General features: G+C 37.3%; 1 pseudogene; it reads right to left on the bottom strand.

The window, feature by feature from the left end:
- Positions 1-9,599: 9,599 nt before the first annotated feature.
- On the bottom strand, positions 9,600-10,078 carry LOC143393789 (large ribosomal subunit protein eL29 pseudogene; annotated as a pseudogene).
- Between the last annotated feature and the right edge of the window lie 247 nt (positions 10,079-10,325).

Below are 10,325 nucleotides of genomic sequence, written 5' to 3'. Positions count from 1 at the left end.
CTTTTTTTTTTTTTTTTTGAGGCTAGTCTGATTGCAGTAGATTCATCATCGATGGATAGGAACACGTTTGATTTATGAGTGTTAATTTTATATCCTGCTACTTTGCTGAATTCATTTATTAGTTTTAGAAGTATTCTTGTGGAATTTCTTGGATCTTCTAAATATAGAATTATGTCCTCAGCAAATAGTGATAGTCTCAGTTCTTCTTTTCCTATTCATATCTCTTTAATTTATTTCATCAAATTGCTCTGGCTAGAGGTTTCAAGGACTATGTTGAATACAAGTGGTGATAGAGGGCATCCTTGACTTGTTCCAGATTTTTAGAGGGAATGCTTTCAGTTTTCCTTCATTTAGAATGATGTTGGCCTTGGGTTTAGCATAGATAGTTTTTACAATGTTGAAGTAAGTTCCTACTATCCCTAGTTTAGGAGTGTTTTGAACATGAATGGGTGCTGCATTTTGTCAAATGTTTTTCTGTATCTATTGAGATAATCATATGATTCTTGTCTTTGAATGTATTGATGTGATGAATTACATTTATTGATTTCTATATGTTGAACCCCATTTGATCATGGTGCACTATATTTTTGTATGTAATTTGCCAGAATTTTATCGAGGATTTTTACATCTACGTTCATCATGGATTTTGGTCTGAAACTTTCTTTCCTTCATGTGTCTACATCTGGTTTGGTATCAGGGTGATACTAGTCTCATAAAATGAATTTGGAAGGATTCCTCCTTTTCTATTTCATAGAATAATTTGAGGAGTATTGCTGTTAATTCTTCTTTGAAGTTTGTAGAATTTCGCTGTAAGCCATCTGGTCATGGATTTGCTTTGTTGGTAAGCTTTTATTGTCATCCCTTGCTTGTTTACGGGGTCCATGTGAGTGATGTTTTTCCCCATCCTTTTACCTTCAGTCTGTGGGTGTCTTTGCCTATGAGGTGAGTCTCCTGGAGACAGCATATTGTTGGGTCTTGTTTTTATTTCAATCTGCCAGTCTATGTCTTTCAATTGATGACTTTAGGACATTAACATTCGGGTTATTTTTTTAATATATTGTTTTAGTTGTAGATGGACACAATACCTTTATTTTATTTATTTATGTGGTGCTGAGGATCAAACCCAGTGCCTCACATGTGCTAGGCAAATGCTTTACCACCTGAGTCACAGCCCTCAGGGTTATTATTGAGATAAGATCTGTAGTCCCATTCATTCTAGTTAATTTCTGGTCTTTAACTTGACTTTTTCCATTGATTGTATTTCCCTTTAGTGTATTTCCTCCATTTTCTGGTTTTCACATTGTTTTTTTCATTTTCATGGAACATTTTCCTGAGAATATTCTGTAGTTCAGATTTTCTAGTTGTGAATTCCTTCAACTTTTGTTTATCATGGAAGGTTTTAATTTCATCTTCAAATCTGAAAATTAATTTTGTGGATATAAAATTCTTTATTGGCATCCATTTTCTATTTTAAAAAATGTTTATTGTTGGTTGTTCAAAACATTACATAGTTCTTGACATATCATATTTCACACTTTGATTCAAGTTGGTTATGAACTCCCATTTTTACCCCGTATACAGATTGCAGAATCACATCGGTTACACATCCACTGATTTACATATTTCCATACTAGTGTCTGTTGTATTCTGCTGCCTTTCCTATCCTCTACTATCTTGGCATCCATTTTCTTTTGGAGTTTGTTTCATGTTTTTCCAGGACCTCCTAGCTTTAAGGGTCTGGGTTGAGAAATTAGCAGAGATCTGAATTGGCTTCCTCCATGTCTAATCTGATTTTTTTCATGCAGCCTTTATAATTTTGTCCTTATTCTGTATGCTAAGCATTTTAATTATAATGTGACTTAGTGTGGGTATGTTGTAATTTTGTATCTTTGGGGTTCTATAAATCTCTCATATTTGATTTTCCATTTCATTCTCCAAGTTTGAGAAATTTTCTGATATTATTTATTGAAGAGATCATGCATTCCTTTGGTTTGTATATTCACACCTTCCTTTATCCCAATAAATTTTAAATGTAGCCTTTTTATGTTATCCCATAATTCTTGGAAGTTCTGTTCATGGTTTCTTTACCATCTTTTCTGTGTGGTCAACTTTATTTTCAATATAATATATTTTGTCTTAATTGTTTGAGGTTCTGTCTTCAACGTGGTCAAGTCTGTTGGTGACACTTTCCATTGAATTTTTAATTTGGTTTATTGATTCCTCATTTTGAGGATTTCTGCTTGATATTTTTTCATAATCTTTATCTCTTTGTTGAAGTGATTTTTTTACCTCCTGATGTTGATCTCTGATTTCACTTCTTACACAATCATTTATGTCATGAATCAGTTTAATTATGTACATTCTGAACTCCTTCTCTGATATTTCTTCTACTGTTTTGTCAATGGATTCTATTATTGGAGCATCTTGGTTTGTTTGTTGAGCTCGGCTTCCTTGTTTTTTCATGTTGTGTCTTCCCATCTAGCAGAGTGGATCTGAGGTAGTATAGTTTCTACCCTGTAGACTTATCGTGTCCCTGAAGGTCTCTAGTACCTAACATTTAAGGGGGAGATCAATATTAACAGCACCCAGTGCAAAAACATAGCCTTAAGCCAAATAGCTCCTATTAAGACATTAGCACTTCTCTCCCAGATGGTCCTGAGGGCTGAGCACCAGGACTTGTGAATCTTTTACAGAGACCTGTACTGTATTGGGTGGATCAGGACCAGGACCTGAGAGCCGTAGATAGCCAGGTAGTGATGAGCACTGGGCCTGGTTGTTGTTTAGGAAGGGGTTGTGAAACTGGGAATTGGGGAGCCAGAGGGACTGTTGGATGTTGGACTGATACTGAACCTGGCAGGACCAGGGGATTGGTGGCTGCTGGACTAGACAGAGAGTCAAAAACCAGGCTTGTGCTGGGGCCCAGTGAGTGCTGATCTGTGTGGGCCCCAGAAACCCAGTGGAGAGCAAGATGTCCTCACACCCTTTTCAAACCTGCCGCTATAGCTAGGCACATCCACCCCCATGCACTTGCAGAGATGGGGCAAGCCAGCTCTCTCCCACCTCTGCAGCATGATGGTGGCTGTTAGCACACCAACAGAAAGGCCTCAGGTGTCACCAAATCTGCAGGAACCTTGATATTGTGCTTTCAGGCCCTGGCCAGTGTGACACAATGGAGTCTGCTGCATCTTGAGATGGCTGACGGTAGTCACAGCAGTGGCAGTGTCCCATGATAGAAGTGGCTGCATTTAGAGATGGAGCAGTGGCAACAGGAGGTAGCACAGACATGGGCTAATTTTACAATCTTGATGTGACATTTCCCTTTTCTTCTTGTCTCCTATTTATTCTATTGCTTTTATAATCATTCTTTCCATAACTCATTAAATTATGAGAGTAATTCTGCTATTTTTAATTTGGGAATGGCAGAAATATTTTGTTAAGTTTCATGCTGATTTAATACTTGAGTCTTCCTAACCTTGAAATAAGAATATTGGGTTGAATGAAATTTTAAGACTGTTGATCAGTTTCTGACATTGAAAAAAGACAGCATCTATTTGTCCCCCCAAAAAAAACCTTGTTTTTTAATTTCTAGATTTTTCTTGCTCTATTTTGTCTAATTTAATCAAACTGAGATATCTGTTTAGTTGAGTAAAACCAATACCGATTTATATAGATTTTCTTTTTAAATTTTTATGTTAAGAAGTTAATTAATATTAGCCAGGTGTGGTGACACATGGCTGTAGTCCAAGCAACTCTGGAGGCTGAGGCAGGAGGATCACAATTTTAAGGGCCATCTCCAGCAACTTAGCAAGGCCTTAAATAACTTATTGAGACTCTGTCCTAAAATAAAAAATAAAAATGGCTCAGGATATAGCTCAGTGCAGAGCCCCCTAGGTTGAATCCCCAGTACCAAAAAGGAAGAAAGGAAGGAAAGAAGGAAGGAAGGAAGGAAAGAAGGAAGGAAGGAAGGAAGGAAGGAAGGAAGGAAGGAAGGAAGGAAGGAAGGAAGGGTTGGGGCTATAGCTCAGTGGCAGATTGCTTGAAGAACATGTGTGAGGCACTGGGTTCCGTCCTCAGCACCACATAAAAATAAACAAATAAAGGTATTCTGTCCATTTACAATTACAAAACAAACAAACAAACAAAAAAATAATAAAAGAAATTATACCCCCCCCCCAAAAAAAAGAAATGTTATTTTCTTTCACCAAAAAAGTAGTTTGAGTAATGCTACAAAGTTGATGCTTGTATATCAAGCTAATTTCATTGGTATTTGAGAAAAACTGGATGTGACCTGTAAGGACTCAGATTCCCTATATAAAATAGTTTAAAATGGCATTCCCTGTTCATGGTCACGTAGTTAATTAGTACCGTTGCCATTTGGGGGCAAATGTGTAAATATTTTTAAACATTTTGCCATAACTGCATGATTTTTTTGTGTGTTTTAATCTGATGTCATTGGATCTTATAATTACAACTTTTCTGATTGAAAAAAAAGCCTGTGCCTGCACTGAAATATTAAGTAACTATATAGTTATTATTACAAAAGATTTCACATTTCTGAAAGACACAGAAAATTCAGTTTAGTTTTGACATTGTATTTAATCTCTCATTATGAAGACTATTAGAACATTTGGAAATGTGGTGAAATTGGCATTATCTAAAACCAACTCAAAAGTTATTTTCATATCACCTTTCAAATTCTTAAATCCAAATGGGTTTGATCATGCACTTCAAGCTGAGAAAAGGGGATAAAATGTAAATATATAACGGAGCTTAGAATGGAACTTGATAATCTTCCTGAGGAGAATTGAAAATATTCTTTAGAAATCGCACCTGAAGATGAGAAAAGTTTAAGAAAGGAAATACCTGAAGAAATTTATAAGAATCTGGAAATGTTGATTAACTAGTATGTTGTTGCCTAGAAAGTAAAGTGTTGAATAATCCATATTTAATGGTTTCAATCAAATAAAAAGGAATATTTTTCTCCTTCATTTAATTCACAATCTTATTCATTTAGCAAACTTTCAAATTTACATGTTTGCCAGGATCAAATGCAAATGTTTCCTCACTATTGTCAGCTTAAAAGGAAAGGATTTTACAAATTCCAAGTGCAATTATTTGGCTGCTCCTGGGAATTTAAGCTTCATTCTTTCTGTCTCAAACATCTTAAAAATAGATAATACAGTCAAAGAAATAATAAAGCTGAGGTTATTTTGACCTAAGTAATGAATAAAACTTTAACCTACACCAGAAATAATTCTAACACAATTTATTCTCTTTTCACATTACACTCTTTTAATCTGTTTATAACTTTGAAAAGACATAAAACTGATTCATGGGAATCAAAGTAATCATTTCTGAAATAAAAAAATTTAAGGAAGTAGCTCTCATACAATAGTAGTTAGGCCTTTAATGCCTATGAAAATATGATTTTGCTCATAAAGATGATAGAAAAAGCTATTTCAAACTCATGTAAGAAAAGTATATTTTCTGAAAGTTTTAAGATGATAAACAGAATTACATTTCAAAACTCATAATATCTCAAATTTATACATCATTACAGATAAAGCCACATGAAACATGGCAACTGCCTTAAATTTTAAAATGTTTAAAGCGATACCTAATTACATAAAATTAAGAAACTTAAAATTACAACAAAATCAGAAGTTACTGGGAAATGTTGCTCAGTGTATAATTTGTTGTTCACTTCAAGTGAAATTCAGAGTGATACCATGAGGTGATTTCCACTCCCCTTACCTCTCCACCATGCGGGAATCAGCTTCACACAATTAATTAGAGGGTTCCTTTGGTGACCCTCTAAGTGAACTACTAAGTATCTTTTAAATTTTTTTCCTCGTCTTTTATTACATTAAAAAAATCAAAGAGTTTGATTGAATTTTATCAAACATGGACATTAATGGGATTATTAACAATGGCATAAATTTGATTTCCAAACCAGGATGCTATCTTTCAATTCAATTAGCAAGATACTACTGAAGATCTGTAGCACATATGGTGCCTCTCACAATGGTGGGGAGTGACGTGAGAATGCTCTGTGACATCAGCCTCCTGGTTTCCATTCCCTTGTATGATTTAAGTCTCCTTGAATGCAGACTGGATTTGCTGCTAACAAATAGAGTATGAGTTTAAAAGACTATGGCTTTTGTTCTTGCTTTCACATGCTCACTTTGATGAAGGAAGTGTTCAGTGCAAGCAGCCTTATGAGGAAACTCATATGGCAAGTATGTAGGGAAGCCTTTAGCCAGTCAGTGAGAAACTAAGGCACCAGTCCAATAACCTGGAAGAAGCTGAATCTGGCCATAGATACTGAATGAGCTCAGAAGCAAATTCTACCACAAATGAATCTTGAGATAAAAGTAGTCCCAGCTGACACTTGATGGAAGTCTTGTGAAAGACCCTAACCCAGAAGACTCAATTAAGCAGCACTTTGATCCTGACTCAGTGACACTATGAATTAACAAATGTGCATTGTATTAATTTTCTCTGTTTTGGGGAAACTTGTACACAGCAACAGGTAACTATTGTACTGCCTTCCAAAAAATGTACTACTAGAAGAACAAAACTAAGTTTAATATAAGATAAGGTGTGGTGTGTTCAAGAGGTTTCTAAAAAAGAATTATGATAGTAATGTGAGTGACTTCTGACAAGGATTATTTATTAGAAAGATGACTGCAAGGAAGTGAAGGAAAATTGTTTTTCTAGAAAGAATGAAGACAAATGATCATCATGGGCCCTGGATGAGGTACCAAGGGATCTGTACATTATTCCGTAAGAAGAGAGAAACCATTAAACTTTTTTTGAGAATATGTGATGAGATTCATTTTTTTAGGAAGAAAATTCTGGTGCCTTTATGTATACTAGATTAGAAGTGAAAGAGAAAAATAATTGATTGCTAAAAGGTTACTTCAAAAGTCCAAAAGAAGAAAGAATCGGAGTCTGGGCCATGTAGAAGCAGCAGTAAGAACAGAAATGGAAAAATAGGTGTAAAGTTCTTGGGAGCAAAATTAGCAGAACTTGTTAAACACTGGAGAATGGGGAAACAAATAAAAAGGGATGATGGCACTAACATGCTAAGCCTAGTTGATTTGGAGAAATGGTGACATTACGAAATAAATGGAACAATTTAAAAGGACAGAATAAGTTTGTTTAAACTGGACTTGAGCACCAGCAGGATAACACATGTGCTAGTAAGTCAGCAGTTTCAAATACAATTATGATGCATAGGAAGGAAGTCAGACTGCAGGTAAGGATTTGGGAATAATTAACTTAGGGATGCCAGTTAAAGCCAGGAAAAGAAATGAGATGGCCCACTGAGTGCTTAAAAACCTCTTATTACTCTCCACAACCAGCAGGACAAAACATAAAATCATTAAATACCCACTTATCCAGCCTCAGCTGCTATATATGCCAACATATACTCTATTCCAAACACACAAAGTGACTAACTGGTCTCCCAAGAAAGCATGTGCTTTTGCACCTCATGCCTGTGCCCTTCAATTTCCATTTCTGAAATGTCCTCTCTTCAAATGCTCATTTAGCCTTTGTGGAATTTCAAATGTCACCCGTTGTTCTTCTAGAATACATTGTCCTCCTCACTTTAAAGTCCGTATCATATTATATTATTATAAGATTTCTTACCTTTCTATCCCCAACCCACCAATACTAGGGCAGTGGTCCAGAGTAATTCATTTTGTATGCCCAGTGTCGGCTGGACTGCATGTGGTATGAACTCAATTCTTTTTGGGGCGAGGGTGGGGGGAATACAACACACCGACTAGGGATTGAACTCAGAGACACTCAACCACTGAGCCACATCCCCAGCCCTATTTTGTATTTTATTTAGAGACAGGGTCTCACTGAGTTGCTTGCTTTTGCTGAGGCTGAATTTGAATTCACCATCCTCCTGTCTCTGCCTCCTGAGCCTCTAGAATTACAGGCATGTGCCACCGCACCTGGCTTCAATGTTTAAAGTGAAAATAATTCCTGGGAAACAAAGGAGGGAGGGAAGAGATGGAGCTGCTAAGTTGAAATCATTCTTCTGTAAGAGAGTAACCAAAGAAGAAATGAAAGAGACCAAGAAATCAGTGCTTACTTGTACAGATGCTCCTATAGTTATGATGGGATTCCTTCCTAATAAAGCCACATAAGTTGAAAATATCTTCAGTCAAAAATACATTGGTGGGGTTGGGGTTGTGGCTCAGTGGTACAGCACTTGCCTGGCATGTGTGAAACACTGGGTTTGATCCTCAGCATCACATAAAAATAAATAAATAAAATAAAGGTTTTGCATCCATCTACAACTAAAAAAAAAATCTTTAATTACATTGGCTACAGCTATCAAACTTCATAGCACAGCACATGCTACATTGTAGGGTATGGGTTGCTTCCTCCTTGTGATCAAGGGGCTGAATGGGAGCTCATGCCCAGCCTTGTAAGAGTGTAAAATACTAGATATCACTAGCCTAGGAAAAGATCTAAATTCAAAATCTGAAGCACAGTTTCTACTGAATGTGCACCACAGTTGCATCATTATGACATAGAAAAATCATATATTGAACCATTGTAAGTCAGGGACTCTTTTTTTTTAAAGGGTGGCAGCTCCTAGTGCTGAAGGAAAGGATCCCTTCAGTCACCACATTACCACTGGTTAAACATCTCTCACTTTTAATTTTTAAAAATACAATAAAATTCATCTTTTTGTGACATTTGGAAGATTTACTTGGATAAAAATCAGAATTTTGTCTAATTCACTAGGAATTGGCACTCTTAAAACACACTCTGTTCTTCTTGGCAAGGCTGCTGATGAATGATTTAATCTATTCTCTTCTTACTGCTTCCCATAGCAAAGAGCTATGATACTGAAGACCATAGTTATTTCATATAACTTCTTCAGAGGCCTGGATTTATATCCCTTCACTCCTTAGTCTACATTTATGCAGATTCTCATAGCAACCAAAGTAATTATCTTCAAAAAGGTGTCCTCCAGGCCAGACAAGATCCTTCTGCCTCCAACCTGCCTCATACTCAAGAGCCTTCCCTGGCACAGCTGTTACCTTGCTCTTCCTTTAGTAGTTTCATGAACCTGGGCAGCCTAAATATTCTCCTGCACTCTGACCACCATTCTTACCACGGCCACTACCTGCCACCACAGTGCAGGCGGAATGTTGCTTGCGTATCAGATTCACCTCGCTCAGGTCTTTTGGCGTGTGTCAACATTTTGTCTGAAGGAACATGTAACTTGGCTGTTCTCTAAACTCTTTCCTGAGGCACTAAATACCAAAAAAACAAACAAACAAACAAACAAAAAAAACCCTGTTATTCGTGTGGTTTGGAGTTTTTGTTTAACAGTTCATGCATTGTAATAGAATTTTGCTTTTTGCTTTACTACTCAGAAAAAATTGATGTAAGTTTCTTATTGAAAAGACTATCTCTTCTTCTTCTTCTTCTCCTTCTCCTTCTCCTTCTCCCCCCACCCTGCCTTTGGATTTATTTGTACAAACAGAACAGAAGGACACCAGTCCTCTGCAGACAGGGGCCCAGGGGTCATACCAGTCCTTGTGTCCTCACATTTACAGAGGTTTTTACTGTGGATCCTTCACAGGGACCTGGGAACCTTTGGGAGCAGAAGCTGGAGCCAGAGCCAGAGCCAATACTGGAGCTGGAGTTGTAGCCCGGGTCTTGGCTTGGGCTTGGGCATTTGGCCTGCAGAGCCTACAACCCCTGGCCACGTGGACATGAGCATGCTTCCCCAGCTTGGGGTGGGCCATGAAGGCAAGGCCATCAAGCTTGTGGCTGGCACCCTTTGGAATCTTGGGCTTAACCTCCTTGGGCTTTACCAGAGCCTTGACAGCCTGGGCATGGGCACTTATGGCCTTGGCATTGTTTGCCTGCATCTTTTTAAGGCCCTTCTTGTGTGCTTCTTGGCAAAACTCATAATTTCTCAGGAATTTGGGGTCTGCCCCTTAAGAGATTCATAGATTTGTGGTTGGGGTTTCTTGATGTCATTTCTGTGCCATTTTGGGGACTGGTTGTGCATGGTGTGGTTCTTGGACTTGGCCATGTCTGCACCGTAAGCTGCTGCTCCTGGAGCAGTTGAGACTGGAAGAGGCAGCTCCATTCTTCTTTAAGAGATCAGTGCATTTGAAAAAGAAAAACGCTATTCATCACCTGACAATAAATGATCAAAACAACCTACCTAAATGCTTATCAACAAATAAATAAAACAACCTCAGCATATAGGTTTATTTATATTATTTTATGGAATATATTTGTCCTAAAGCCAGCCATGATTGAATGAAATTTACATA

This window comes from Callospermophilus lateralis, chromosome 3 (genome assembly GCF_048772815.1).
Source record: "Callospermophilus lateralis isolate mCalLat2 chromosome 3, mCalLat2.hap1, whole genome shotgun sequence".
Classification (NCBI taxonomy): domain Eukaryota; kingdom Metazoa; phylum Chordata; class Mammalia; order Rodentia; family Sciuridae; genus Callospermophilus; species Callospermophilus lateralis.
The sequence above is the reverse complement of the archived record's forward strand: the minus strand, read 5'-3'. Positions and strand labels throughout refer to the sequence as shown.